Source organism: Myotis nattereri (genome assembly GCF_964212035.1).
Source record: "Myotis nattereri genome assembly, chromosome: 1".
NCBI classification, from domain to species: domain Eukaryota; kingdom Metazoa; phylum Chordata; class Mammalia; order Chiroptera; family Vespertilionidae; genus Myotis; species Myotis nattereri.
The window spans coordinates 165381425-165396863 of record NC_138075.1 but is presented as its reverse complement, the minus strand read 5'-3'; positions in this window follow the sequence as shown (position 1 = coordinate 165396863).

The window sequence follows — 15439 nt, the reverse complement described above, 5'->3', positions numbered from 1 at the left end:
TCTCCTGAAATTGATGTTCTTAAATAAAAATGAGGTATTTGTTTTCAGTTATCTCCGTATTCTCATTAAGTATTAACTGAGACCTGAGTAACAATGACACCTCATTTTCAACCATCTTGTAATCATCATGTAGCATATTATTTAAATTTTATTTCCATCATCTTTTCTCAACAAAGTTAGGGTAGAAGATACCACCAAGAAACTGAAAACTATGTAGAATTTTTCCCCAAATCTGAATATATGACAGAGGTCAGAAAAACAGGATAAACTATTCTAACGCTTATTCTACTTCCCCATCCCCATTGGGCCTTATAACTGAAATTTTGGAACATCTCTATTGCCTTTTAACACTTTATTTTTGCTGTTATATTTATTTATGGTGTAAGAAATGAGAATTGGTGTGAAAATGCAAATCTTATTGGTTAAGGTTTCAACTATTTTGATATTCAACTGTAGGAAACAAATTCAATTTTCTGCTTTAGAAATGACCACTATAAGCATGGTCATTTGGGCAGCTTCACCAGGAAGCTGCAATGTCACACTCCCCAGGGAAGCACCAGTCCATTCCCTGCAGATCACCAGGGGAAAGGACTGGACAAAGAGGAGATGGGCACACAAACAGTAAAGTCAGGGTAAAGCCAGGAAGGTGCCTTTCAGTCTAACCAGGGGAGGACAGTTGGGGGGGAACCTAGGCCTGCAGGGGAGGGCAGTTAGGGGCAATCGGGCCAGCAGGGGAGCGGTTGGGTGTTGATCAGGCTGGCAGGGGAGTGGTTAGGGGCAATTAGACAGGCAGGCGGGCGAGCGGTTGGAAGCCAGCAGTCCTGAATTGTGAGAGGGATGTCCGACTGCCCATTTAGGCCCCACAGGGATCGGGCCTAACGGGCAGTCAGACATCCCTCGAGGGAGTGGGTGCAGGCTGGGCTGAGGGACACACCCCCCTCCATGTTCTGGACAAAGTTAATTGGCTAGATGGGTGGAACCACTGTGAGCCCACAAACAATTGGGAATACATAATCCCCCAGAAAAAGGAGCTTGTTCTCTTGTTCCTCTAGCTTTGCTCCTACCTGTGTTCCCTCCATAGCCATGTGGCCCACGGCCATGTGGACCCCCACATACAATGGACTAATGGACTACAGCTGGGAACACATACTAAGGTAGCCTGATACTGGATTGGGCTGTGCAAGCATGGAGTGGAAACTCTGGGCAGCAGCTTTAAACCTGGCTCTGCTGAAGGCATGGCTAGACCTCTTCCATGGTAGAATGAAGGGAGAGGGGGCCTGGAAACTCAGCGGTGTCATTCCAAAAAAATGTCACTCACTCTCCCATGAGAATCTCTGAAAATGTCTTGTCTTGTTATGTTGAAAGAAGCCCACTTCCCCTGGCAACAGGTGGGGCTACAGAGAGCTCCCCACCAATAATAGTAGTGTCATAGTAAGTGTTCTGATTATGGAGTGTTTGATATTATTCTATTTAAAAGGGCAGTTTTTAAAGAAAAATTCCAAAAGCTAAAAGGGTATAGACAGTAAATAAGAAATGTAAGTTCAAGCCACAACATTCATTCTTTTACTGCACAGGGTAATAGACTTAAATCACTTCCCAGATGGAAATTTACACTTGAAGACCAGAGAGCTGTGAACTCTGCCCATGCATCACCATTACTGCAACACCTGCACCGAACTTCTTGGGGATGATGCACTGAAATTGCACTGTAAAACGTGAAACAGCTTTCAGAATCTCTCATTCTTGACTCAAAATGGATTTCCACTGATACAGCATTGCACTGTATTTCAGAAGCTTTCCAGACTTTGATTTAATATCAACTGATTTAATTTTAAATGTTACTCATAGGAAGACCCATCTATGCATCTGCATTTATAAATTGATATTTCTTTTGACTTTCTGCTTTTATCTAAAGCGCCACTTTTACCAAGAGTACAGAGTGTATTGATTATAAAACATACTTGGATTTAGATCATGCAATGGCAAGAGGAGAGACCTTCAGGCAGTTTCATCTTTATCCCAGGGCAAGCTAAGACAAACACAGAGGCATGAAGAGGAGGCACAAGGCTCTGGAATGACACCACGCATGTGTCCTTTTTAATGAAACACATGTCATAACCGAAATGCACACGGTGATGTGTGCCAGGTGCTTTTCTAAGCATCTCACAGACCTTGCCTTTGTTTACCCTCATGGTACTCCACCAAGGTGGGCGTTATTATTGTCCCCATTTGACACATGAAGCATCTGAAATAACTTGCTCACACCAATTAAGCAGCACAGCTAAGAGGTGAATGCAGAAGCCTCTAGCTCCAGAGTTAGTGCTGCTAACTGTAAATTCGAACATATTTTAACGGGTGTCTTTCAGTTCAGGATATTTAAGCCTTAGCCAAATTCTTCCTGTGAAAGTGTCCCTGCTTTAAGGGTTCATGGAAGCAAAGGGCCTCCTTTGCTGGGCCCACGCGGAAGTGCGTGAGCAGGCTGCAGCAGGGAGGCCAGCTTGCCCAGACACCAGAGCATTTGAAAAGTAAGCGGTTTTCAACACGGGGGTGGCAGTCTGCTGACAGCATCCTTTGGCCATCTGATTCAAAGAGGCCTATCTGCCCTTTGAGGGAAGTAAAGGGGTCTGTTTCACTGTGGCAACATGCATTTCTAACAGCAAATTCTTTCCTGAGGTGCTACAGAGCTGTAATCTCAGATATGTTTCATGAGGCAGTAGTTGAACTTTTAAAAAATATATATATAATGTACTTGAATTTCTTAAATTTGTCTGGTACTATGCTGTTCCTTAAGAAGAGTATTCAGATAAAAATAAGTGGAGCCTTAACTGATTTGGCTCAGTGGATAAAGTGTCGGTCTGCGAACTGAAGGGTCCCAGGTTCGATTCCGGTCAAGGGCATGTACCTTGGTTACAGGCACATCCCCAGTAGGGAGTGTGCAGGAGGCAGCTGATTGATGTTTCTCTCTCATCAATATCTCTATCTATCTATTTCCCTTCCTCTCTGTAAAAAATCAATAAAATATATTTTTTAAAAAGTGTAGCGGTTTGAACCTTATTTCATAAACAAACTGATACAAGAAACATTATATTTATCTATTTTAAAAGTCAAATTAGGTTGTTGCTGTTAATCTTCACCCAAGGATAATATTTCCATTGATTTTTAGAGAGAGTAGAAGGGAGGAAGGGAAGGAGAAAGTGAGTGTGTGTGTGTGTGTGTGTGTGTGTGTGTGTGTGTGTGTGTGAGAGAGAGAGAGAGAGAGAGAGAGAGAGAGAGAGAGAGAGAAAAGAGAATTTAGTTGCCTCCCCCACCCACCCCACCTGGTATTTAATCAAATTAAAGTCAATTTTTGAGGTATCTGTCTCCTAGTTTGGCAGGAAATTCAACATTCACCAGGGTCTCTCTCTACTGTTCAACAGTCACCCCAGGTTGCACAAGAGTACAAGAGGTTTAGTGAAAGGTATAGGGATTACTGCTCATGCTCAGTCCATCATGACAACTGCTGATGGCCTCATTCTCTCACATCATTTGATCCCCTGTGGCCTTTGTGCCAAGCTTGGGCCACAGGACTTTCTAGTTCCCTCATGTTTAAAGCTCTGGGGCCTAGGGTCCTATCATGAAGCCCTTCCTCTCTGGGTTTTGTCATCTGTCGTGAGTGATGTCATGGAGCGAGTGTATTACTGGATGCCACGGACTTGGTGTCAGGACTGGTTCGTATGCTGGAGAAGCTTCTCATGTGTGTCTCTGTTCAAAACTCTCTCTTTCCCCCTTAGGACACTGACATCCTTTCATTAATAACCTTAGACTTTCACAAAGAGAGAAATAGAGGAGAAATGAGCCACCTGAAGAATCTTCTGCTCTGGGCCGGGAAACAAGAAGTCAGAGAGGCTCTGGCTACTTGCCTGAATGAAGGGAAGCGGACACTGCAGACAAATAAAAATGAAATAAAACCTCGGTAACTCATTCTGTCACCAAAATTAAACACATTTCTTTCCTACAGCACTTCTCAGAGTATTGAACCTCTGCCAATGCATCATCAATCTAAGCCAGGGGAATATTATGTAGTATTTTCCAAACATCTTTGTCTATAAAAAACTCTTCTTCTCTGGTGAGCATCCTTGCAGAACCAGTTTGGAAAATGTTCTCACTGTCGAGCCTCAAAGATTCTCCACATTTGGGTTTCCTATATTTCACAGTCTCTCACTACCTCGTCTCCCAGAGAGCAGAGGAGAGGATAGCTTGTTATATGATGCCTCACAAGGTGTATTTCTATGTTGTTTTAATTCTAAAAGGAGTTGGAAATGTTATAAAGACAGTGAATGTGCATTCTTTTTGAAGTTCCTTTGGAGGTAATGACATATTTCCTCAAAGTCCTGCTTTTTCAGAAAAGGGCTCTGTGTCTTTTCAGGATGAACAAAGCAACAGGTGACAGGAGAGGCACTGTTTAATGGCTCTGCCAGGCTTCATCTATGGGATGATGAAACCCAGCGCTGGCAAGCTCCCTATCCTGAATCGCTGGGTGGATTGGGAGCTAAACAAAAGGGAACAGAGAAATATTTCTTTCTCGATTCTCTAAGGAAAATAAAAATCAAAAAAGGAAGAGCACAGAAGACTTAGGGATGTATTGAAATGTTAGATAATTCATTGTCTAAAATGCCAAATTTCCTGTGCTTTCTCACTTGAATTCAGAAGTGTAGTTTTTAATTTATTTCCTTTGAGTGGCAATATTGTTTCAAAAGAGAAGAAGAATTATATGAACTGTTTATAGCAGTGATGGCGAACCTATGACACGCGTGTCAGAGGTGACACGCGAACTTATTTTTTCTTTGTTAAATGGCATTTAAATATATAATATAAATATCAAAAATACAAATCTTTGTTTTACTATGGTTGCAAATATCAAAAAATTTCTGTATGTGACACGGCACCAGAGTTAAGTTAGGGTTTTTCAAAATGCTGACACGCTGAGCTCCAAAGGTTCGCCATCACTGGTTTATAGTATGACTTTGGTCAATTAGTAAGGTTTATTAAATTGCTTACAAAAGAAAAAATGAAAAGATAAAAATATCACTGACCTAGTGACCTTTTGGTCAGACAATGAATACACTATCTATTGGAGCGAAAAGCCTTCTTAGCAGCATAGTGAGTCCAGTGTTATTCAAACAGATAACTGCTTCCAGCCCTGGGCAAACTACGGCCCGCGGGCCGGATCCGGCTTCTTCGAAATGAATAAAACTATGGAAAAAAAAGACCACACCCTTTTATGTAATGATGTTTACTTTGAATTTATATTAGTTCACACAAACACTCCATCCATGCTTTTGTTCCAGCCCTCCGGTCCAGTTTAAGAACCCACTGTGGCCCTCCAGTCAAAAAGTTTGCCCACCCCTGGTAGACCTTCCCGTATCTCACAGCCTTATTTAAGGAAGGCAGACTTTATAAACAGAGAATAAACTATTCTAGGGGATAAAGTGGTATGGCAATATAAAGTGTAGTATAAGTAAAATAAAATAAAATATGGTCTTACCTTAGTTTTGGGCAAAACTAAACCAAGATTAAAAAGAAAGGGAAGTCAAAGACAGGGGTGATATTTCATACTGATTTTGGAGGAAAAAGCCAAACCTTACATGTATGCCACAAGATATACAGAGCACATTTGTTTCTCTCTCTATTCAATTTGTTCTGGCAAAGAATAAATAAAAGTAAGAGTTACTGGTCTATAGATTTTGTGTTTTCATACTGTTCTCCATGAAATTTTGCCACCCACCATCATTTTTCCTAATCAGTATGTTTTAGGGTGGATTTATGGTTTGTTTTTCAAATGTGAAGCACAGGTAAAATAAAAATAGATTGTGAAAGTGGTTTTTACCAAGGAAAATTAGATATTTTCTATTGTGCAATATCTCAACAGTGCATTTTTCCTTCCTTCCCTCCAAATCCATACTCACCAATGGCATTTGAACATAGTATGGGGTGGGGGTATTGTGTAAATAAATCAAATAGCAGTTTTGTTTAATCACTATCCTATCAAATGTTTGACCTTGGTACTCTAAGTTCCTAGACGTCTATCTGATAGCATCCACATCTCAGTCCTCCAACCCCCTGAGCTCCCAAGAAATAGCTCTCTTGGTTATGATTATCATCAACCAACACAGTTCTACAGTGTGAAACAATTCAGGCTTCCTAAAGCTGGACAAAGCAGCTTTCCAAGTCCCTTATAGTTCAAGTGTCTTCATTATTATCAATTCTAAGAGATGTACCTGCTTTCTTTCCTTCTTAGTAGCTACTACAACAGACTGGCTTTGGGGATGTTAGTCCCTAATTTAGACTGTGGAATAGAATGCCATCTTCCCAAACCCATCATCCCCACCCCATCAAGGATGGTCCTGAAAACAAGCACACAAGCCCTGTCATATATCACTGTTTCCCTCACCATTTGTCATACCTTTTAACTAAATCTTTTATTCAATGTATTTCCTCGTGTGTCTTTTTTCTGTTTTCGTCATGAAAATGTAAGTTTGGTGAGATTAAGAGCTCTATCTGCTTTGTCTCCAGAATTTTGCACTCAGTAAGTATTCAATAATTTTTTATTCAATAAATTAATAAAGGAAAGGGTATTTATCCCTTCTCCCTTATCCCACTACTTAGTATGCCATACTTCTTTCCTAAATCCTATGTAATAAAAGCCCAGCGACCATAACAGCAGAACGACCAGAACAACCACTCAACCAGTCACTATGAGGTGCACTGACCACCTCTCGATCCCTTTCCCTGGCTGGCAGCCTTCAATTGCCAGGACCCGGGGGTGGGTGGCAGGGGATGCAGGTGGAGCCAGGCCAAGGTTCCTGCCCTGTAGGTTGCCCCCCGCCCACACACAGAGGGAGACCTGCAAAGGAGTGGGGCCCGTAAGCGGGTGGGAACGGCTAACCCCTTGGTCTCTCCCCCCTGGCCATCAGGCTCCAATCGCCTGATGGCAAACTGGGAACCCGGGTGGGTGGCGGTGGGGGTGGGGGTGGTGCCGGCTGCCAGCAGCAGGGGAAGATGGCCCTGATTTCAGGCTAGGCCTAGGGACCATACCCATGCACAAATTTTGTGCGCCGAACCTCTAGTGTTTAAATAAAATGTCAAGTGTACTGATGGAAATTCCAACCACAAGACAAATTGAAAATAAACATAGGGAACTTCAAAATGCTCTAAGGTTTTACAAAGTTGCAACAAGTTATTTTTTTTCTTTCCTTTTCTTTTTCTAAATACATAACTCAAGTCTCTGCAGACTTCTCTTTATGAGATTTGGGATCACTTATGTTTTATACTTTATCTTTAGGGACCTTTCTCTTCTCCTTTCTCAGAATTTAATTAAGAAAGTACAATTTGAGTCTCTAAACTTAAATGTGCAATCAGCATTATTTTCTGTCTCAACTTCATTTCCTAACTCCGTGCACATATATAGACTTGTCCCTTTCCCAATTCTCCCAGAAAAGCAGTATGAAGTCTTTCTTGCGGGCTGTTTCCTGCCTCCTCGGGTGACTAACATTAGGGGCATCTTGGTGTCAGCACCTTGTAGTGAAAGTTCCAGCAGTCCCATGGGGGTTTAGGCAATCATCCGGAGGATCTGAGATGATTGCTCTTGGCAATGGGAGAGAAATAATAGCTCTATCAGTCCCATCTCATCAATATTTAGTCACTGGATTTATTTGTCGTATAAGAGCCCAAGGCATTATTGCTGTCAGAATAATAGGAAGGAAATGTTGTACTGAACTGAATTAACTGGGAAACTTTCCTCATTTCTGCTGGTCAGTCCCTCCCCTTAAACTGGTTTTCATTTATATCAGATCTCAGTACCTAAGGTGCTAGTAAACAAAAATGATCAAATCATTAATTCCATATTGAAACAGTATGAGTTGTGCTGGTAATACTGACAACAGGAACTGAGACACACCCACCTAGGAGTCTAAGCATGTTTTCTTTAATTTTCTCAAATAATTAACCTGGTAGAATACAACAAGGTTGGCACATCCTTCCTTAACAATTTCCTGATCTCTGGAAAAATATAAAATACAGGGAAGAAATTCTCACACCTACTTATATTAGTGAATATAAGGTACCTAAAACAATATTAATTATATTATTAACATAACAAGTTGACTATCGTCTGGAAGAATTTGTAGCCCAAGCAAACAATATTGAGAGATATGTCGACATCTCGAGTCGGCTTTTTTCACGCTGTGTCTTTCAATTACTATCCTGTAAGTCATGCATTTCTATTGTACTGATGAAGACTCTCATCTTCAGAGGGCTCCCAGTAAATTACTGACTGCCTCAGCTGTTTGTAGATGGGCATCATCACTTTTTAACCTGTGACTCACCTTCTTAATTGTATAAGACATAATGCATAAATGAGTTTTTGTTTTTATTGACTGTAGTTTTCTCTCTTCATTCCTGGAAATCTCTGATCCAATTACCATTGCTATATCATTTTTAATTTCTACTGGTGGCGGTTCTGCATAACCAATCCACGGAGTCCATTCATTCTGCTATATCCTGTAAGAATTCACTGCTATGATGGCTTTTGCTTTTAAGTGTTGGTTTGTTTGTTTTTGCTGTTTCAATGATGCTGATTCTTTGCTTTGTATAACTTGTTCTTGATGATTCTTAATGAGTGAGGTTTTGTGCCAGGACTTAAAGATGCTTTTTGTTGTTGGGAACCTATAATAATGGTAAAGTTTATTGGCTTAATAAGTTCATTTGCCAATCCTTTTGGGGAACAATAAACAATAAATGATATTTGTACACATTTTGGGATTACTATTTGTTATTGTTTCTCATTATTTATTAAATAATGTAGAATTATTGGAAATGATCATATTATCATGAAAATAGATAATTTGCTGTTTTGAGATTTTACATTTAGATTTGAATGGTTGAAAAATATAGTGCTGAAAGTAGAGGGTCAAAAGTATTGGCAATAAAAATTAAGTATATCAGAAATAATATCTTAACAGAGAACAGGCTAATGACTGCCAGAGAGGAGGGTGTTGAGGGCCTAGGAGAAAAGGTGAAGGGACTAAGAAATACAAATTGGTAGTTAGAAAAGAGTCCCAGTAAAGTACAGCAAAGGGAATATAGTCAATAACATTGTAATAACTATGTATGGTACCAGATAGGTAGTGGAAATATCAGGGGGAACACTTTTTGAAGTCTATGATTGTCTGACCACTGTGCTATATACCTGAAACGAATATAAAACAACATTAAATGTAAACTGTAATTTACTTTAAAAATATAGGAAGTAATAGAATGCAAAAAAATAAAATCTTCTGTATTATTTTTCTAATATTTTAGTAAGATTTTTAAACTCATAATTGGTACATAAATATTTATATTACACACTTGAATAAGTTTGTGAATTTAAGAAAATATGTAATTAAAATATCTTAATTTATTTCTCAAAACATTTGAATAAATAAGTAATGATAATTAAGTTAACAGGTCATGTATAGAGTGGAAATAATTATTTGCCACGACTAGGTTATTAAAAAATTTTTCCCCTTAAGAATATAGTTTTTATTGGTTTTAATGGTCATGTTTCTTTTAGAGAAGGACAGGACTATGTTTATAAAAATTCTCAGAAATAACAATACACTACTATTTCTCTGTAACTGATAGAAATATATTAAATATTTTGGATCCTCTTGCATTATCTGAAAGCACTTATATTAGGCCATATGGGGGCTACAAAGTTGTCCAAGGCATGATCCCAGGCCTCAGGAAACTTGTAATTTAGCAGAAGAAAAAAGTTGTGTATCATCAACTCAGAGCAGAGTGTAATAATGCTATGAGAGCTGTCTGGGGCTCAGAAGTGGCAGATGTTACTTCTCATGTAGGAAGCCAAGAAGACTGCATGGAGGGAATGGCCCTTGAGTTGGCCTTTTCAGTTTAGGTGAATGAAGCTTGTGCAGAATGAGGACACTGATGGTCCGTGTGGGTGGAGATTTGGACAAAGGCTCGTGAACCAAAAACCTCGTTTGGTATTAGGGAGTGATGAGCGCTGACTGTTGTTGGATTAAGGTGTCTGTGGATGAGAATGAAGGTGGAGATATGGATCAGACCAAATGGTTGAAGAGTTGTGAATGCCACAACTTAGCTATGAAGGGGTTGGCCTGCTTTCTTGTTCCTGTGATCTTAGAGGAGGGGTAAGTCAAGTTCTGCTACATGGTCCAGGACAGGCCTTATGCACAAGCAGACTATGTGGCCAGGTTTTCAGGATGGTACACATCTCAGTAGGACTATGGAATAATTTTGAGTTGAGACATGACATTGAAAATAGATCCTTTCTCCTCTAAGTGAACTGGCCTGTAACAAGGATGCAAACATGATGAGTGGGAAAAAGTAAAAGAAAGGTTTTTGATGCTTCTAGCTCTCACCTCCCTGCTCCCCCAGGCTTTCAGCACACTGTTCTCTGTGGCCATATATGCATTCAAGTTCTTTGGTTCATCTTTTCCAACCCACCCACCCACATTGAAAAATAAGCCAAGTTTAGGACATTAAAATGCTATCACATCTCCCTCACTTTATTAGTTGTATTCTGCATTGTTTAGTTTTCAGGACAGCACAATATTACAATATTACCTATAAATATTGTTTATATCAGATGTATTATACCTTAGATCTAAACTTTCTACTCTTAACTCAGATGGATTCCAATCTTTTCAGAAAGAATTTGGCTTGTATAAACTGAGGGAAAGTTAAAATACTCATAGCTATGAACATGGATTTCCTTATAGAGCAAATTAGAACTCTTATTTTTTTTCAGATGTTTATTGTTTCATAGTTAAAATCATTGGAACTTCTTTTCTGATTGTTGTATAACACATTGAAATGCAAAAAAAAAATGAAACCTCATATACACTTAGTGGCCAGATTATTACGAACACCTGATGTTTGTAGGCAAATTAGCCGTACACTGCATCCTATGGGATATGGAAACAGGAGGCCTGTTCAAACACCTTTGCTGTCTGCAGTTACCAAGATAAAATGTCTCCAATTCGCACAGGAACACAAGGATTGGACAGTCGAGCATTGGAAAAAAGTCATGTGGTCCGATGAATCATGTTTCCAGTTGCATCATGCAGATGGCAGAGTGAGAGTTGGGCAGAAACAGCATGAAAGCATGCACCCCACATGCATGAGTACAACCCTTCAAGCTGGTGGGGGCAGTGTTATGGTTTGGAGCATGTTTTCCTGGCATGATTTGTTCCTTTAATTTGTGTGGAACAATGTCTGAATAGCACAACATACCTAAGTATCGTTGCTGATCCAGTTCATCCTATCATGTTGATGGCGTATCCCAATGGAGATGGCTTCTTCTAACCAGACAATGCGCCATGCCATGGTGCTCGTATTGTGCAGGAGTGGTTTGAACATGAGGGAGACTCTACCTTGCTTAGGTGGCCTCCACAACCACCAGATCTCAATCCAATTGAGCATTTGTGGGACGAAGTTAAAAGAGCCATCAGGAATCTGGTTCCACAACCATCAAATCTCACAGAACTGGACAGCGCTATTCATGAGGCATGGTGTCAGATTCCTCACATCACCTTTCAACATCTCGTGGAGTCAATGCCAAGAATAATCTGGCCACTCACTGTATACTTGAAATGTAAAATTCTTAATACCTTGGGGGAAATAATGAAAAAAAGTACATCTTTCATCCTTTAGAGTTTGACAAATTCATGTAACTATGATAATGTTTAAGTGAAACCTCTCTCCATTAGAGAATGGTCCTTGTCCCATTTAGTCTACTAAAACAGTACTTTTCAAACATTTTTGCTCATGTACCACCTACAAGGCTTCAGAAATGATATACGCTCTCATAGGTTTTCATGTTGGCTAATATTTTACCCTTAAATAATTGCCAGGATAGAATTCTCTGGGTGTTATGTATTATTTCTATGCTTTAAGCATATTTTCACCAAAGTCTTTGAAATACAAATTTAGCACATTCAATTTAAGAAAAAAATATCTGGCAATTTTTTGTCTTTGATACACAAAGCAGCTAAATGGCACCATTCTGTGTGAAAATGCATGCCTTTAACATTTGAATTCATGTGCTGATAAGCATTACTGAGAAAATCTTTTCTCTTGAACGCTAATTCTAAGACAGAGACTACTTATGTATATAAATAGAATGTTGTTCTAAATTTATAGCATGTAAAATTTAATGCTTACTCCTTTCCAATTTGGTTAGAAGTCTTATTAGCTTTGCTCTCACAGAACTCACATCAGTTGCAATATATTCTTAAAACACCCTTGTTTGGTTCCTTTGGAGCTAGATATAAAAACATTCTGCCTACATTGTAGAAAATAGATGATAGTGAAGATAAAGACCAGAGCTAGCAAAACAGTCAGATGGTTGTTGCAGCAATGATGTAAAAGTGAAAATTGTGATGCTCTAGATTTGAATAGGGCAGTAAAGATGGACAGATGTGGACACACTTGAGAGAGATATACTAATAATGATCAACGGAATATATTGATTGTTTGGATGGGTCAAATTTAGTTCTCAGAGTTCTTACTTGAGAAACTAACTGGTTGATGGTGACATTTACCAAATCAGGAAACAACTGATAGCACTTGGCCCAGCCAGCAAGAAGGAGAGACGATGATGTCATTTTGGGAAATATTCTTGAGGTCCTCTGTGACATCCAAGTGGGGATCTAAATAGACAGTCATATAGGTCTGAGCCTTAAATATGTCAGAGGAGAGAGGTAAATATTTCCTCCCTTCCTGTCAAGAAGTTTTCAAAATATGTTATTCATTATTTTTCCTTGATTAATTATAAAAATAGTGACATTGGTTCTAAGTACAAATATTATAAAATTTCTCCTTTACCTACTATTACATATATTGAATATCACTGTCTATTATACATCAAAGTAAAATTCATTCATTTAGTCTTTCATTCTTCTTTAATAAACCTACACACACACATACACACACGCACACAGAATTACTCAACCATCCTATCTAATAAAAGGGTAATATGCAAATTCACCATCACTCCATCACAAAGATGGCAGTGCCCATAGCCACAAGTCCTCTCAGCTCCCAGTCCTCTCAGCCCCGCCGGAGTCCCCCAGTACCAGGGGGGTGGCTTCTGAGAATGGGAAGGGTGAGCAGCCTGGCAGAATGCTTGCTTCATTGCCACGGTAACGAGGCAAGCATTCCAACCCGGCCACGGAGGGCCTCTGGGCAGCGGGCACGGAGCTGTGGTGGTACTGGGGGAGAATGCTTGTGTCGTCACTCTGGCAACAAGTCAAGTGTTCCATGCCCAGCCCCAGATGGGCCTCTGGCCAGGCCAGGGCACAGAACACTTGCATCTTCCATGCCCAGCCGTGGATGTGCTTCTGGGCCACAGAGAGCCTCTGGGCAGCGGGCACGGGAGCAGCCAGGCCCTGCAGAGAGCTACTGGCACACGGATTCGTGTGCAGGGCTACTAGTGTAGATATAATACAATAAATTTCCACAACCTTAATACATCTATGTAACCACCACCCAGAGCAAGAAATATAATACTACCAATAATGCAAGAGTCCAGTCACATCTCCTCCCAATCACTTTCTTTTCTTTAATAAAATTAACCATTATCCTGAGTCCCAACTTTATAATTTTTTCTGTTGTTGTTATTGTTTTTAACTTAATATTGTGGGAACTCACTTGGAACCTCAGAGTTAGTATTAAATATTATTTTAAGCCAAAGACATTTGAGATTCAACAGATACAGGAAGTACCCTTCTTAGAGCTTCCCTTATCTGACTAAAAGCAGTAACTTCTGAGAAATGAAGCTCGTATAAATCTATTCTCCTGGGAGGTTTCAGGGCCATGAAAAATATCAAAACCACTCACACCTGCATAAACAAACATTATAATAAACTTTCTTATCTCCCATTAGTTCTCCTAAAAACCCATTTGTCTTTGCTAAGGAATCCTATTTGTTCTTCTCATAAAAGACTTTTCTGCCCCCCCTTGCTTTTTCCTAGTATATTAGATATATAAATCTCTAATTTCAACCATTTGGTGAACTAGCTACTTCTTTGCTAGCTCCTATGTTCATACAAAGAAACCTTTCTTGTTTATCTGTATTTTGTCAGTTTAACTCCCAGGCCCCCAGGAAATGAACACAAGAGAGTAGAGAAAAAGTTTCTCTTCCCCAATAATATGAAAAGAATTATATATCATGTTCATTTATGTGTCTGGAGTTTTTGCTTAAAATTATATTTGTATGATTATCCTCATTGATTTATAATATTTATATGTATGAAATTATAATTTATCCATTCTGCTACTGAAGCAGTTTGGGGCTGTTTTACTTTATCTATTCAGGTATCAACATGTATGACATGTATTTATTATGTACCAAGTTAGCATCAGACATTGTGCTAAGTAAGGATAAAAATATGGATAACATACAATTTATGCTCTCAAGAGACTTACACTCTAATAGCAATAATAAAAAATGATGCCGAAACCGGTTTGGCTCAGTGGACAGAGCGTCGGCCTGCGGACTGAGAGGTCCCGGGTTCGATTCCGGTCAGGGGCATGTACCTGGGTTGCGGGCACATCCCTGGTGGGGGATGTGCAGGAGGCAGCTGATCGATGTTTCTCTCTCATCGATGTTTCTGACTCTCTATCTCTCTCCCTTCCTCTCTGTGAAAAATCAATAAAATATATTAAAAAAAAAAAAACAAAACAACAAAAAAAAAATGAACAAATGTAACCAATGCAAGTGACAGGAGATTATATTAATAAGATAGAGTACACTGGGGCAAAGAATATAATTAATTCTGCTCCAAATATAAGGCTAAGAAATAATTGAGGGGCAGGAAACCTGTGATATAGAAGCCAGAGCAGGTAGAGGATAGAGGAAACTGCATGTGTAAATAAATTTAGAAAAGAAAAAATGATGACAGCTTTAGAAAGAGTAATGCCAAATGCATATAATTTTTTAGAGTGCGGTTATAGGGATAAGTGATTATTTTGCAAATGAAGGCTAAGGGTGTATAATTAAGTAATGTGTATTTTCTAGCCAGATTTTTGTTTTTGAAAGGATACTTGTCACTGCGGGTAGAAATGATGGCCACAAGGGGAAAACAAAGAAAACTTAGGAAAGGGACCCACCAGACGATGAAGGTGAGAGCAGAGGCATTAAGCTGTGGGGAGAACGGGATTTGGCTCTTACCTGATGACAGAGTCTACGGTGGCATTTCAATTTCTTAGCTAATAATTTTGACCTCAGTATCCAGGCTAAGGATGGAATGAAATAGAAAGTACACATGGAGTTCAGGTTGGTACTTGCTGAGTTTGAGATGAAAGAATTATCTAGTAAGCAGTGAGTTTTTCATAGAGTTTGGGAAGTTAAATGACCAGGTTTAGTGAATTCCAT